Source organism: Pongo pygmaeus, chromosome X, assembly GCF_028885625.2.
Source record: "Pongo pygmaeus isolate AG05252 chromosome X, NHGRI_mPonPyg2-v2.0_pri, whole genome shotgun sequence".
NCBI classification, from domain to species: Eukaryota; Metazoa; Chordata; class Mammalia; order Primates; family Hominidae; genus Pongo; species Pongo pygmaeus.
Window position 1 is genome coordinate 91,750,557 of NC_072396.2, and position 17,100 is coordinate 91,767,656.

Here is a 17,100-nt window from a genome sequence, read left to right on the forward strand (position 1 = left end):
CATGGCACACGTTTACCTATGTTACAAACCTGCATGTTCTGCACAATGTATCACCCCAGAACTTAAAGTAAAATAAAATTTTAAACGTATAAAAACTGCAACTTTTCTTAAATGTATTATTTTAAAATGCATGCAAAATATACATTTATATAATAGTTTCTTGCAGGGAAATATTCATATTGAAGTAACAAATAACAATACATACAAGCTTAAAATTTCAATAATCCTACACTTAACAGCAATTAATATACCTGACCATTAGATAATAAAATATGTAGGAAAATACAGGCTATCAAACACAAAATCACTGAAAGTAGAAGAGAAAATGAATCATCACACTTGTAAGTGAAAAGCAGTAAATAAAATATAATTGTCATATCTGAATTGGACCATGGAACATATAAGTTAATATTTTACAGGATAATTATAGTTAATGTCTGCAAGTTAGTGCTTCCGTACTGTTCATCATAAGTTTAATCATATCTCAGATAAACTACATGGTCATGGAATTACTTCATGGTTGTGTTCCTTTATTTTTAATAATATTTATAAATATTGCAAGTAAAGCATAATCCAGGAGGAACTTCATAAGATAATGTACTGTCTTTCATTATGAACAGGCAGTGTTTCACCCAAACCATTCCGGATATGCTTTTAAGAATATATATGCAAATACTCTTAACTAATTAGTGCATGCCAGTATTTAAAATTCTGCCTCTATTCTACATGCTTCTTACTGTAGTTTCACACAGTTTCTAATGAAAATCAAAAACAGATAATTCATTTATTCCCTAAGTGAGTTTTACCTAGATCCTTAAACATTCTTCCTAAAGATATCACATGAAACTTCAATTTTGCTAATACATACAATTTTCATTTGTCAGATATACCTCAATAAAGTGGGGGAAAATAAAATAACAAGAGCAATTTGGGACTCTAGTTGCATATTTTAAAAATGGTGAAGTTATGTGGTGAATTTTCGATGGGTAATATATTAAAACACAATAAACTATAGACTACATTATCTCCAACGGGGAAAGATAATTTGCAAACACTTTAATAATTCCCCCCAAATATTAAGGCAAAAAAAGTTACCCAAAGGAATTTCAAGATATTATGTGGCTTAGTAGTAATAAAGCTGCAGTCCTCAAGGTGATCAGCCCCTCGTTCAAATGTCAGTTAATATTGAGCATCATTTTCTATGTATGAGGTCTCAAGACTATTACTATGACATATAGTAACCTACTAGGTGATCTGATTACTTCTGACCTTTTAAAAGTTCCAAAGAGCAAAAATAGTTGAAAAGTGTTTATGCATATATGACACAATACTGGAAATCCATATCTGAACTATAGTCAAGAACATATCTAATGTTCGCAAATTTCTGACAAGGCTTACAGGAAATAGTTTCTTGGATGGTTTGGCATCATGGAAACCTGTCATTTATTGCAGCTGAGCAGTGACAAGAGGTATAAATATGATTAATTTTCTATCAACATGCCATATAAGAATAATTGCAAAACATAGCACATTTTCAAAATTTGGGAACCACTGTCCAAAATAACCATTTATTTGACTCCTGTAAAATTTTGTCAAAAGCTTTAAAATTAGATGTTTTTTTCTGAAAGTGGATTTCTAACATCATTTAATACCATATTATGAGATAAAATAAAGTATATGTTATATACATGTAAATATGTATATATGTATATAAAATACACCTTATATATGTAAATTGTGAATATATATAGAGTTTGGGTATATATTATATACATAGACACACACACACACACACACACACACCACCCAAAAGGCATTGATATTTGATGTATAGAAAATAGAAAAGTAGATTTTTCATGATCAATTTAAACTTTAAAATTACATTTTATCAATGTGTTAATTGCGAGAAATAACATGTAACCAAAATAAATTTGCAATATATAGTTAAGATTTTGATTAATGGATGCTTTGCATTGCAAAATAGTTGGAATTGAAGCAGCTGACTGCAACAATTATGCAATAATAGTTGTCACCATATCTCACATTGGGGTAACGTAAAGAAAGAGCCAAATAACCCAAAATCTTCTTAAGCTGGTAAGCAACTTCAACGAAGTCTCAGGATACAAAATCAACGAGCAAACGTCTTTAGCATTCCTATACAACAAGTCAAGCTGAGAGCCAAATCACGAATGAACTCCCATTCACAATGGCTATATATATATATATATATATATGACTATGGATAACAAGGGAGGTAAAATATTTCTACAAGAAGAACTATAAACCACTGCTCACAAAAATCAGAGATGACACAAACAAATGGAAAAACATTTCATACTCACGGATAGGAAGAATCAATATTGTTAAAATAACCGTACTGCCCAGGGCAATTTATAAATTTGATGCTATTCCCTTTAAACTACCATTGACATTCTTCACAGAACTACAGAAAACTATTTTGAAATTCATGAGGAATCAAAAAAGAGCCCTAATAGCCAAGGCAATTCTAAGCCAAAAGAACAAAGCTGGGGGCATCATGCTACCCAATTTCAAACTATATTACAAGGCTACAGTAACCAAAACAAGATGGTATTGGTACAAAAACAGCCACATAGTTAGACTAATGAAACAGAACAGAGAGCCTAAAACTAAGGCCACACACCTACAGCCATGTGATTTTCGAAAGAGCAGACAAAATATGCAATGGCATAAGGATTCCCTACTCAATAAATGTTGCTGGGATAACTAGATAGCCATATGCAGAAAATTGAAGCTGGACCGCTTATGTATATCATATAAAAAAATCCCAGATGAATTAAGGACTTAAATGTAAAACCAAAAACTGTTAAAACCCTGAAAGAAAACCCAGGCAATAACATTCAGGACATAGACACAGGTAAAGATTTCATGAGAAAGATGCCAACACCAATTGCAACAAAAGCAATAGTTGAAAATAAAATATAACTAAACTTAAGAGCTTCTGCACAGAAAAAAAAAAAAAAACTATCAACAGAGTGAACAGACAACTTAGAGAATGGGAGAAAATTTTGGCAAACTATGCATCTGACAAAGGTCTACTATCCAGTGTCTATAAGGAATTTAAACCAATTTACATGAAACAACCCAATTAAAAAGTGGACAAAGTACATTAACAGACACTTTGCACAAGAAGACATACATGTGGCCAAAAATCATATGAAAAAAAAGTTCAACATGACTGATCATTAGAGAAATGCAAATCAAAACCACAATGAAATATCATTTCACACAAGTCAGAATGGCTATTATTAAAAAGCCAAAAACAACAACAACAACAACAAAACAGATGCTGGTGAGGCTGTCCAGAAAAAGCAACACTTATATACTGTTGGTGAGAGTGTAAATTAGTTCAACTATTCTGTAAGACAGTGGGGTGATTCCTCAAAGACTTAAAAACAAAAATACTATTTGACCCAGCAATCCCATTACTGGGTATATGCCCAGAAGAGTATAAATTGTTCTATTATAAAAACACATGAATGTGTATGTTCATTGCAACACTATTCACAATAGCAAAGACATGGAATCAACATGAACGCCCATTAAAGGTAAAATGGATAAAGAAAATGTGGTACATATACACCATGGAATACTATGTGGCCATAGAAAATAATGAGATCATGTCCTTTGCAGGGATGTGGATAGAGGTGGAGGCCATGTTCCGTAGCAAACTAACACAGAAGCAGAAAACCAAATATGTCATGTTCTCATAAGTGGGAGCTAAATGATGAGAACACATGAACACATAGAGGGGAACAACACACACAGGGGCTTATCCAAGGGTAGAGGGTAGGAGGAGGGAGAGGATGAGAAAAAATTACTAATGGATACTAGGCTTAATACCTGGTTGATGATATAATCTGTACAAAAAAAAAAAAAAAACCCCATGAAACACATTTACTTATGTAACAAACCTGCACATCCTGCACAGGTACCCCTGAACTTAAAATAAAAGTTAAAAAAAAAGAAAGGCAAGATAAAAGTAAAAAACAAACAAACAAACAAAAAAACCCAGAAAGATGAATATATTTCTAAGTAAGTTTAATTAAATTGAAATACATCACATTTACTATTTTGTCAATCTTTATTAGGTACCTCACCAACATGTCTGTCTGCTAAATTGACAGATCAATTTATTTTCTGAGCATATAGTAGCATAAATGGATTTTAAAAGAAATTGGTTCTCAAGGTGAGCCCAACTGACCATCAAGTGTAAGTAAGAGAATAATAATGAAAATTAAGTAAAGGATATTTTATGCAAATCATATGGTTTGAAAAAAATTAAAATCACTCCGGTCATGCTGGGTATCTCAAAAGTAGACATCAATGAAAAGAGTCAAATTCTGTAAAATATTTGAAAAGATTTATTCTGAGCCAAGTATGAGTGACCATGTCCCATGACACAACCCTCAGGAGGTCCAGAGAACCTTATAGGTAGATTTTAAAATGTTATGGTTGACAATTGGTTGAGTTTATCTAAAGACCTGGGATCAATAGGAAGGAAATGTTTAGGTTAAGGTGAAGAGTTGTGGATACCAAGTTTTATTGTCCAGAGGAAGCTCTCAGAGAGCTGACTTTAGAAAGAGCAGGTTGTAAAATGTTTCTTATCAGACTGAAAATGGTGCCTGGCTGTTACTGGATTGTATCCTGGGTCTTGAAAGAAAGAAGAAAAAGGTTGGGGGAAGCGGATTCTCTATAGAATGTGGATTTTTCTGACAAGAGACAACCTTGCAGGGCAATTTCAAGATATGACAAGGAAATTTATTTGGGGTTAAAATATTTTTATTTATTTTCTTATTTTTTATGTGATGTTATGCCAAAGTCAAGTTGGAAAGCATGTCACATTATATAGGGTTAAATAAAACTCCCCGATGAGACTTTATGATTTGTAGAGTGTGACTCCCCAGGCCCCTTAGGTAAGAATTTGGGCAAGATAAAAAATATCAGAGATTAGTCCTTATAGAGAAACTCAGGGTTTCTCTTTAAACAAATATCCAAAGTTTCTTCAAGCTTCCTGCAGGATTGCTTTCCCTAGGAACCCCTCCTTTTCAAAGTACACACACACAAACACAGACACATACCCCACATTTGTTTCTTTGTGTATCATTGTTTTACCTCAATAGTTCTACAATCTTTCTTTCTTCTCTTGAGGCAATGATTCTTTACCGTTTTAAGATTACATGTGCCTTTGAGGTTCAGATAAAATTGATTGAAACGTCCCCAGACAAACATTGTGTTCTTCTCCTGAAAAAAAAGGCAATTTACACAAGTTTCTCCTAGAAGCCTTCACAAAGTTCTGAGATAAAATTTCCTATGAAGAGGATAATCCCTTATGGTTTCCAGAAAATCAAAGAGCTTATGCATTAGAGTCCCTATGACTACAATTGCAGAAAAGGCCGGCACTTACTCTTTGTTTCCTTAATATTTTTTGACTATTCTGAGATTTTAACTAAATTGACTTACTTCTGAGAAGGTAGATCAGGGTCTCCACCCTTAACGGGGTCAAGTACTCCACCCTTTAATAAAACACACTGAGTGTGTATATGTGTATGTGTGTGTGTGTGTATGTGTGTATTTGTGAATACTGGTTAAGACCATATATTCTGTATATATGAGTATGTGTGCAATATCTGTAATTAACAATATTTCCAAAGCAGTCCATGTTTGGCATGTAATACTTAAAAAACCTTGATTCTATTTTCATTTTAAACATAAACTTTCAGATTCTCAGAGAAAATACCCACTTTTGTCTGAGAATTAGAAATGTATAGTACATACTCACATGTACATGCTGTCATATTTTGAAGGGGTGCATCTGAAATGTCGCCATATAAGAAGTTAATCATATGCTCGACTGTAATTCACTGATATGTAGAGTGAAGTTTTAGATTATTAGTACTTAAAATGCAACAGTTATATTATTAATTTATCTAATTTTATTACCTGGATGTTTGAAAATCTGTACAATTCTTAGATGTCTCCTTTGAGAGAACACAGGAATGGCCAAAATTAACAAAAAGATAATGAAGTAGGGAAATATAATAGTCAGCATGAGTAGAATCCCAATTTAGAGACAGTATGATTCATATACATTTCATATGCTCTGCTAATCAGTTTTATTTTTTCCTCCCATGAATAGAAAAAAAAAAAAACAACTAAAGAAGAAAATAGCAAACACCAGAGTTCTCAGTCTTGTCTGAGTCCATAGCAGACAGAATCGCAAAGTAAATGCACTTGTGGGAATTGTGAGGCTATTAATAAAAGATTCAGTGATACCACAACTCTAAAGATTATTTTCTTTCTCCAAAAAGCAAAGACATCACAGAAAAGTGTTCATGTCTATATATCTAAATAGCTCTGAGCAGTAAAGAACCATTCATTAATGACTCTCCAGTATAGCAGAATAAGAGTAATAAACAGAAGCAAGGGACACCTGCTAGGAAGAACCAAACATTTTTGAAGATACTGTAATCATTATATATTATCCACTAATTCCTTTCCATTTGCTACTTTTGGTGAAAACTGTTCTTCAGAGAGGGACTATAATAGTCAGTTTTATAGATATTTTCTTCAATAAATAGGACACTTGAACTATTTAAAATATTAATGTACAGTGAATGGATATTAATACTTAGTCATTCATCATTTTTATGGAATTGAAAGACAAAGGTTGGTGGATTAAATAAATATCCTGACCACTGCAGAATCTTTAGATAATTTCATTAAAAACTTGGAAAGGTACATGGGATTTCCTTTAATATCTTGTCAAAATCCATTTGTGTTGTTATTAAAAAATACCTGTGCGGGAAATGCAAGATGGCCAGCTAGATACAGCCAGGTGGAATAGCTCTTACCAAGAGACAGAGACCACTGGTATGCTCCTAACAAATCTTCAAAGGGGAGGCACTGAGATTGAACAGAGGAAAGACACAGAAGCTTGGCTGAAAGTAGAGAAAGCTGAGAACCCTGCATGGGTCTACCAGACACCAGGAATCATTCCTGGCCCTCAACAGCTCCTGGGGAATGGGTGAGCTGATCTGGCAGGGAGCAAACTGCCGTTGCCCAAGGCATCTGGAACCCCATCAAGGGATGACTCCTTGACCACCACGGACATACAGGTTGGCAAGGAGAGCTGCTTAGAGAAGTGGTAGGGGCAGCAAGCCAGCTGATGTGGAGCCCAGAGGGTTTGGTGCTGGAGCATCGATAGCAGAGCATGGCCAGATACAGCCATCCCCCTAGGCTCAACTTGCTGCCATAGGAGACTTTAGCTCTAGGGGAACTGTCAGACCTGAATTCTGCACAGTGGTCTTGCCCATCAGATGGGGCCAGTCTGACCTGAGCACCCATTGATCTCCTGGCCTCTCCCAGGACCCCAACCTGGCCATGCCTGCATGCAGGGCAGTTGCAGTGGCCCTGGTGATCTGCACCATAGCTTCTACATTGGTGGATTGTGGCTGACCAGTAAAGAGCTCCAGTGGGGTAGCCCCTATGGCCACATACCAGCCTGCACTCTCCCACCCCATACTGCAGCTTCCCCCAGGCGCCCATACAGCACCAACATCGCTTTGCTGGAACATAATGGTAGGGGTGGGTTTTGGTTTTCTTGCCTCATGAACATGCAGAAGTGCAGTCTATCCCCTTCCCCCCACTGACCACCATTGTGAATGGAGCCTTGGTGGGCACAGAGCCAGCCAGTCCTGCCCCTTACCAGCACACCACCCTTGCACTAACTGCATAGAGACAGCAGATCTCCTCCCTCACCTGCCCTGAGTGTCCACTCCTGCTTGCAGGGCAGAAAAGGCATTCATACCTGCACCTGCCAGTGCCTTGCCCCTGAGCCAACACCATCTCCAGCATGACCATGCACACAGTAACCAGCAGAGTTCCCCACCTGGCCCCCAAGCTTCCTTGCATCCACCACTGTGGTGAATGCTGGCAGGGAGACAGGCAGCCCAGCATGCACTAGCACTCTGCTGCAGCTGCTGCTACAAGGACAGATCTCACTGTCACCACACTACAAAATGCTTTGGCTTACATTATCCATGGGAGTGCAGTAACCAGTGGTCTGGGAGTGCCTTGGCCTCCCCAGTGCAGTGAATTCCTAACACTGAGGAGCCAGAGAACAGTCAGGGCCCAATACAAGTTTCCCAGAGTTAAAGCATGCAGCCCAGGCACTGGGAGCTGAACATTGGTCCCATAAAATCTTCCAGAAATAAGTCTATTTAGCTGAATCTATCTTATACCATAATCAAACACTCATCATTAAATAGTATTAAAAAATCCAAAGGTCAGCAGCCTCAAAGATTGAAGGCAGATAAGTCCACAAGATGAAAAAGAATCAGCACAAGAACCCTGATAATTCAAAAACCCAGAGTCCATTCTTTCCTTGAAATGACCACATCATCTTTCTGTCAAAGGTTCTGAACAGGGCTGATATGGCAGAGATGACAAATAGAATTCAGAATGTGGATAGGAATGAAGATCACTGAGCTATAGGAGTATGTTGAAACCCAATCAAAGGAGGCTAAAATTCATGATAAAACAATGCAGGAGCTGACAGAAAAAAAAGCTAGTATAGAAAAATGTAACCAATCTGACAGAGCTGAAAAACACATTAGAAGAATTTTATAATACAATCACAAATATTAATAGCCAAATAGACTAAGCAGAGGAAAGAATCTCAGAAATTAAAGACTGACTTTTGGAAATAAGACAGTCAGACAAGAATAGAGAAAAAAGAATAAAAAGGAATGAACAAAACCTCTAAGAAATATGGGATTACATAGACAGACCAAATCTATGGCTCATCGGTGTCCCTGAAAAAGATGAGGAGAATGGACCAAACTTGGAAAACATATTTTACAATAGAGAAGCCATATTCAAATCCAGGAAATGCAGAGAACCCCAGTAACCTAATTCTCAAGAATTATTCTCAGGAAGACTATCCCCAAGACACATAATCATTAGATTCTCTAAGGTCCAAATGAAAGACAAAATGTCAAAGGCAGCTAGAGACAAAGGTCAGGTCACCTACAAAAGGAAGCCCATCAGACTAACAGTAGACCTCTCACCAGAAATCTTACAAGCCAGAAAAAAATGGGTGCCAATATTTAATATATATATATTTTTAAATCTGACCCAGAAATTCATATATGGCCAAACAAAGCTTCATAGGTAAAGGAGAAATAACATCCTTTTAAGGCAGGCAAATGGTGAGGAAATTTGTAACCACCATACAGGCCTTACAAGAGCTTTTGAAGGAAACACTAAATATAGAAAGTAAAGACTGTTACCAGCCACTACAATAACACACTTATGTACACAGACCAGTGACACTATAAAGCAATCACATAAACAAGTTGGCAAAATAACCAGCTAACATCATGATGACAGGATGAAATCCACACATATTAATACTAACCTTGAATGTAAATAACCTAAGTTTCCCAATTAACAACAAAAAAAGCAGAGTGGCAAGCTGAATAAAAAAACAAGACCCACTGGTATGCTGTCTTCAAGAGACACATCTCACATGCAATAATACACATAGGCTCAAAATAAAGGGGTGGAGAAAAATCTACAAAAGAAATGAAAAGCAAGCAAACAAAAAATACCAGGGCTTTCAATAATATTTTCAGATGAAATAGACTTTAAGCCAACACAGATTAATAAAAATGACAAAGAAGAACATCACAAAATGGTAACAGGTTCAATTCAACAAGAAGATCTAACTATCCTAAATATATAGGCACCCAACAAAGGAACACCAATATTTATAAAGCAAGTTATTAGAGACCTTCAAAGAGACTTAGACTCCCAACTGTAGTAGTGAGAGACTTTAAAACTCCACTGACAATACTAGACAGATTGAGACGGAAAATTAACAAAGATATTCAAGACCTGAACCCAGCACTTAATCAAATGGACCTGATAGATATCTACAGAACTCTCCACCTCAAAACAACAGAATATACACTTTTATTGCCACATGTCACATACTCTAAAATTGGTCACATAATTGGAAACATTCCTCAGCAAATGCAAAAGAGCTGAAATTACAGCAAGCAATCTCTTGCACCATGGTGTAATCAAATTAGACATCAAAACTAAGAAATTCACTGAAAACCATACAACTACTTGGAAATTGAATAACCTAATCATTAATAACTTTTGGGTAAATAATGAAATTAAGGTAGAAATCAAGAAGTTCTTTGAAATGAATGAGTACAAATATACAACATACCAGAATATCTAGGACACAACTAAGGCAGAGTTAAGAGGGAAATTTATACCACTAAATGCCCACATCAAAAAGTTAAATAGACCCCAAGTTAACAACCTAACATCACAACTGAAAGAACTAGAGAATCTAAAGCAAACAAATCACGAAGCTAGCAGAAGACAAGAAATAACTAAAATCAGACCTGAACTGAAGGAGATACAGATATGAAAAGCCATTCAAAAAACCAACAAATCCAGGAGCTTGTATTTAAAAAAAAAAAAAAGTTAATAAAATAGACTGTTAGCTAGACTAATCAAGAAGAAAAGAGAGAAGATTCAAATAAACACATTCAGAAATTACGAGGGGGATATTACCACTGATCTAACAGAAAAAAAAAACCATCAGAGAATACTATGAACACTTCCTGTTTGCAGACGACATGATCCTATATCTAAAAAACACCGTAGTCTCAACCCAAAAGCTCCTGAAGCTGATAAAATCTACAGCAATATCTCAGGATACAAGATCCTTGTGCAAAAATCACTAACATTTCTACACACCAGCACAAGTCAAGCCAAGAACAAAATCAGGAATGCAATCCCATTCCCAATTGCCACAAAAATAAATAAGTAAAATACCTAGGAATATAGCTAACAAGGTAGGTGAAAGATTTCCACAAGGAGAACTAAAAAACACTGCTCTAAGAAATCAGAAATGACACAAAGAAATGGAAAAACATTCCACACTCATACATAAAAAACTATGTTATACTTAATATGGAACAAAAAAGAGCCCGAATATTCAAGGTAATGCTAGAGGCATCATGCTACCTGATGTCAAACTACACTACAGAGATACAGTAGCCAAAACAGCATGGTACTGGTACAAAAACAGGCACACAGACCAAAGGAACAGAATAGAGAAAACAGAAATAAGGTTGCATACATGCACGTATCTGACCTTTAACAAAAACAAGCAATGGCAGAAGGATTTTCTATTCAATGAATGATGCTAGGATAACTGAATACCCATATGCAGAAGATTGAAACTGGGCCCCTTACTTACACCATATACAGAAATTAAGATGGATTTAAGACTTAAATGTAAAATCAAAAAGTATAAAAACCCTGAAAGATAACTTAGAAAGTACCATTCTGGACACAGGGATAGACAATGGTTTCATAATGAAGACATCAGAAGCAATTGCAACAAAAGTGGAAATTGACAAATGGGATCTAATTAAAGAGCATCTGCACAGAAAAGGAAGCTATCAACAGAGTGAACAGACAATCTAGAAAATGAGAGAAAATTTTTGCAAACTAAAGATCTGACAAAGGTCTAATATACAGTATCTATAAGGAACTTAAATTTATAAGAAAAAAATCAACTCCATTAAACAGTAGGCAAAGGACAGGAACAGACACTTTCCAAATGAAGACATACATGCAGCCAACAATTATATGAAGAAAAGCTCAACATCGCTCATCATTAGAGAAACGCAAATCAAATCCAAAATGAGATACCATCTCGCACCAGTCAAAATGGCTATTATTATAAAATCAAAAAATAACAGATGCTGGAGAGGTTTAGAGAAAAAGGAACACTTTATACACTATTGGTGGGAGTGTAAATTAGTTCAGCCATTGTGAAAGACGGTGTGGTGATTCGTCAAAGAACCCAAAACAGAATTACCATTCAACCCAGCAATCCCATTACTGGATATATACCAAAAGTAATATAAATCATTCTTTATAAACACACATGCACACATAAGTACATTGCAGCTCTAATCACAAGAGCAAAGACATGAAACCAACCTAAGTGCCCATCAAAAGTAGACTGTGTAAAGAAAATATAGTACATATACACCAAATAATACTATGCAGCCATGAAAAAGAATGAGATTATGTCTTTTGCAGGAACATGAATGGAGCTGGAGGCCATTATCCTTATCAAATTAGCATAGAAACAGAAAACCAAATACCACATATTCTCACTTATAAGTTGGAGATAAATGATACCACATTAATATGTAGAGAATAACACACACTGGGACCTATCAGAGGTTGGGGGGTGGAAGGGAAGAGAAGATCAGGAAAAATAACTAATGGATACCAGGCTCAATACCTGGGCGATGGAATACTATGTTCAGCAAACCTCCATGACACAAGTTTACCTATATAACAAACCTGCACACCCCTAAACTTAAAATAAAAGTTAAATGACAAACATACCTGATACTAGATAGTTTATAAAGAAAAGAGTTTATTTGGCTCATGGTTTTGCAAGCTATACAAGAAGCATTGCGCTAGCATCTGCATCTGCTGACTGGCTTAAGCTGTTTTCACTCATGGCAGAAGGGCAATGGGAGCTGGCATGTGCAGAGATCACATGGTGAAAGTGGAGCAGACAAGAGAGATAGGGAAGGTAGTTTCCAGGCTCTTTTTAACAACCAGCTATCATGGAAACCAATAGAGTGAGAAGTCACTCATCAACATTCCAACAGCACCAGGCCTTTCATAAGAGATCTGATCCCATGACAAAAACACCTCTCATTAGGCCCCACTTTTAACTCTGGGGATCAAATTTCAACATGAGATTTGGGGGAATAAATATCCAAACTATTACATGTCCCCATCATTACTACACTTGTGGGCTTTTGAAGCAGAAATTGTCCATATAGAAAACAGTTAAATTGAATTTGAGTAAATTCATGAGTAAGCATCATCTTAGCTTAATGATTGATAGATGACATTTTCTGGCTGGCATAGAATAATGATTTTCCAGTCAGAATGAGATTTCTCAAAGAACTTAAAATGAAACTACCATTTGACCCAGAAATTTCATTGCTGGATATATATTCAAAAGGAAATAAATTATTCTAACAAAAAAACACATACACTTGTATTTTAATCTCAGTACTATTCACAATAGCAAAGATATGGAATCAATCTACGTACCTATCAATGATGGATTGAATAAATAAAATGTGGCACATATACACCATGAAATGCTACACAGCCATAAAAAAGAACAAAATGAGCTCCTCTGAAGAAACATGCATGTAGCTGGAGGCCATTATCCTAAACTAATTAACACAGGAACAGATAACAAAATACTGCACATTTTCACTTACAAGTGGAAAATAAACACTGGGTGCTCATGGGCATAACAATGGTAACAATAAACACTGCAGACTACTGGGGGGGAGGAACTGGGGGTAATGCTAGTAAAACTACCTATACATAGTGTACTATGCTCACCACCTAGATGACAGTATCAATGATACCCTAAACCTCAGCATCATGTAATATCCCCATGTGGCAAACCTGCATGTGTATCCCCTGAACCTAAAATAGAAGTTGAAATTATTACAAATATAACAATGGTCTTTACCAGATGGCAAAGAGAAGGTTAACTGCTTTAATGTCACTCACTTTTGTGTGTGATAGATGTTTGATTCTGTAAAAACAGTCTCTGAAGCTTTCCTTCTAGTCCTACCTGGTCCTTTCTTCCACTTACCCTTTTCCTAGCTCCTGGTGTCTTGTATCTATCTGGTCTGAGGACAAGATAGCTTTTCTTTTCTTTTTTTTTTTTAATTTAATTTTATTATTATTATCATTATTATTATTATTATACTTTAGGTTTTATGGTACATGTGCGCAATGTGCAGGTAAGTTACATATGTATACATGTGCCATGCTGGTGCGCTGCACCCACTAACTCGTCATCTAGCATTAGGTATATCTCCCAATGCTATCCCTCCCCCCTCCCCCCACCCCATAACAGTCCCCGAAGTGTGATGTTCCCCTTCCTGTGTCCATGTGTTCTCATTGTTCAATTCCCACCTAAGAGTGAGAATATGCAGTGTTTGGTTTTTTGTTCTTGCGATAGTTTACTGAGAATGATGATTTTCTTAAAAAATATGCTTTCAATTATTTTTCCTGAACACCTAGAAAAGTGGTATTTGAATTTTATGATCAAATATATTTATTTTATTCATTAGGAGGAAAACAGATTATTATTTCTAAATAGTATTCTACCATACAATATTTATTTATCTGGCAATATAGTGGGCACCTACTATGCACCCAGTATGGTATTTAATGGTAGAGACAACAAAATAGTGCATGGCTTATGGTTCTGAGGGAGAAGACAGAAATGCAATCTACCAAGTTCACTGAATTACTTTGAATGTCATAGAATACATATGAACAGAATACATTGGAAGTCCTAGAAACTGGTGAGAAAAAAAGATTTTATAGAATAGGTGAAATGATTCTTTAAAGATTTTTGAGGGCCAGGTGTGGTGGTTCACGCCTCTAATGCCAGCACTTTGGGAGGCTGAGGTGGACAGTTGGCTGGAGGCCAGGAGTTTGAGATCAGCCATGTTAACATGGCAAAAACCCATCTGTTTAAAAAAAAAAAAAAAAAAAAAAGAGAGAGATAATTGAATTTCTGTGCCTTATAAAAAAGGAGAAGAAAATTCCAGGTTGAAAAATTATGAGATTTCCATCGAGTGTGTGGCTTCCGCTAGTGTGTGTTTGCCATTACTATGAGGTTTCCATTGAGGCTTTTATCATATATTCTAGGATTCCTCCTTAGAGACCCATTGCAGGAATGTACTTTCTAACTTATTTTGATATTAAACATGACAATGTAACTTACTTTGGGCAATAATTCATGAAATTAAGTGAGATGTGTCACTTCCCGGTGGAAACTTTAGCGCCAGAATATTATTTGCCATGTTGTTTATACCTCTGCAATGATAACCAACAGTTCTTCAGATGGTGATTCCTGAGTGAGGGGACATAAAACAGAGTTTCTAAATGACCTTCCACTAACATATTACATAAGCAAAAAATTAAACTTAGTTGTAATTAGCCACTAAGATTTTGAGATTGGTTGTTATTGCAGCATAGCCTGGTCGTCTCTAACTCATATGATTAATGAAATAATTGTTAAACATGTAAGTTAGAAGTGACTAGGTGGTCCACTATGTGTGGAGAGATAAGCAGATACTTGAAACATCAACAAGTATTCTTGTATGTTTTGCTAAATAATTTGAATTTTGTCCAATATAAAATAGTAATCAGTGAAAATGCTTTAAGGAGGAGAATAATGGTTACATTTGCATCTTAGAAAGGTCAATTCTAATGATAACAAAGAATAGGTTAAGTAAGCCAAGATTAACTTCAGGGAGACCAGTTAGTAGGCTGTTTCAAAATTTCAGGTAAATATAATAAGAGTCAGAGCTAAGGCACTCACAGAAGTATTTGGTCCTCCTCTCAATTCCCTGAGCACTTTTTTTCTCATTCTTTTCTATTGCTGAACAACACAATTTTAATAATAGCCAGGATTACAGTCTCAGGTTTTATGTTATTTGTATGGTCTCCCTAAACAATCTCATCTCTGTACATGTCTTCAAATTGCATGGTTATAAAATATTTGAGAGACCTTGAAGATATAAAATAGATAAGAGTTCTTGACTTTTTGGATGTAGGAGTAAAGAAAGGGGAGAGTTTGTGGGTACTAGTAGGACATCCAGGTGGAAATATATAACAGACAGTTGTAAAAGTTGGGGACTCAGGATAGTAGGCTGGCTCAGATGTAAATATTTGGCATCTATTTGTATATCCATGAAATTTGAAGACATGGACAGAGATGAAATTGTTTAGGGAGACCATATAAATAACGTAAAAACTGAGACTATAACCCTGACTATCATTGATATTTTGTTTTTCCCCAGAGAGGGGCAATAGAAAATAAGCATGAGAATAAAACATGTTTGGAGAATTGAGAGGAGGACCAAAATAGAGTTCTGGTACAGAAGTCCATGGAAGAAGGACCTCAAAGTCTGAATATCTATATCCAATTATACAAAGACTAATAAGAGTCTATTAAGATGTTACTGTTAATATTTGCTCCTGGATATTCAGGAAAGTAATGGTGGAAGGCTGATCGGTGTTTTGAAGAATGGCTGGCAGATGAAGAGACTCTTAACCACGCTTTGGAGAAAGACGTTTTATGGCAATATACTTGTATCTCCGAGGAATAAACCAGTCAAGAGGGCAGAGCTGAGTATGCCAAAGAAAGAGATAATTGATGGTCCAATGTGGAATAAAATTAGTGGCTACTTTGTAAAGAAAAAGGGCCACCTGTTCCGAAACTGAAGGAGAAAATGTAGAAGTGAGCAAGAGATACAGAAAAGTTGTTGGTATAAATCCAAGAGGTTTGGTTTGTTCATACTGCGTGGACTCAGTTTTCTCAATAAATTAGAAGGAAACTTAAATTAGCGAGTTAGAGGTATAAGATTGGAGGGTTGAGGTGAGAAGTAAAAATTTGGAATAGCTGTTACAGGAATTCAAAGATGCTAACCAGAGACACATCCAAGAATTTCTGAGTGATACTGAAATCTCAGATGGCCGGGCACAGTGGCTCATGCCTGTAATCTCAGCACTTTGGGAGGCTGAGGCGGGTGGATCACCTGAGGTCGGGAGTTCAAGACCAACCTGGCCAACATGGTGAAACTCCATCTCTATTAAAAATACAAAAATCAGCTGGGTGTGGTGGCAGGCATCTGTAATACCAGCTACTTGGGAGGCTGAGGTGCGAGAATCTTGAACCTAGGAGGTGGAGGTTGCAGTGAGCCAAGATCACGCCACTGCACTCCAGCCTGGGTGACAGAGTGAGACTCCCTCTCTAAAAAAAAAAAAAAAAAAAGAAATCTCAGATGAAGTGAGATTACAAATGTCTTGTTACCTCAATTCACACTTTTGTGCTTCTCCTCTGCAGTGCACAGTAGTCCTAGTGTATCAATAGAGGAAGTGATTATTTAG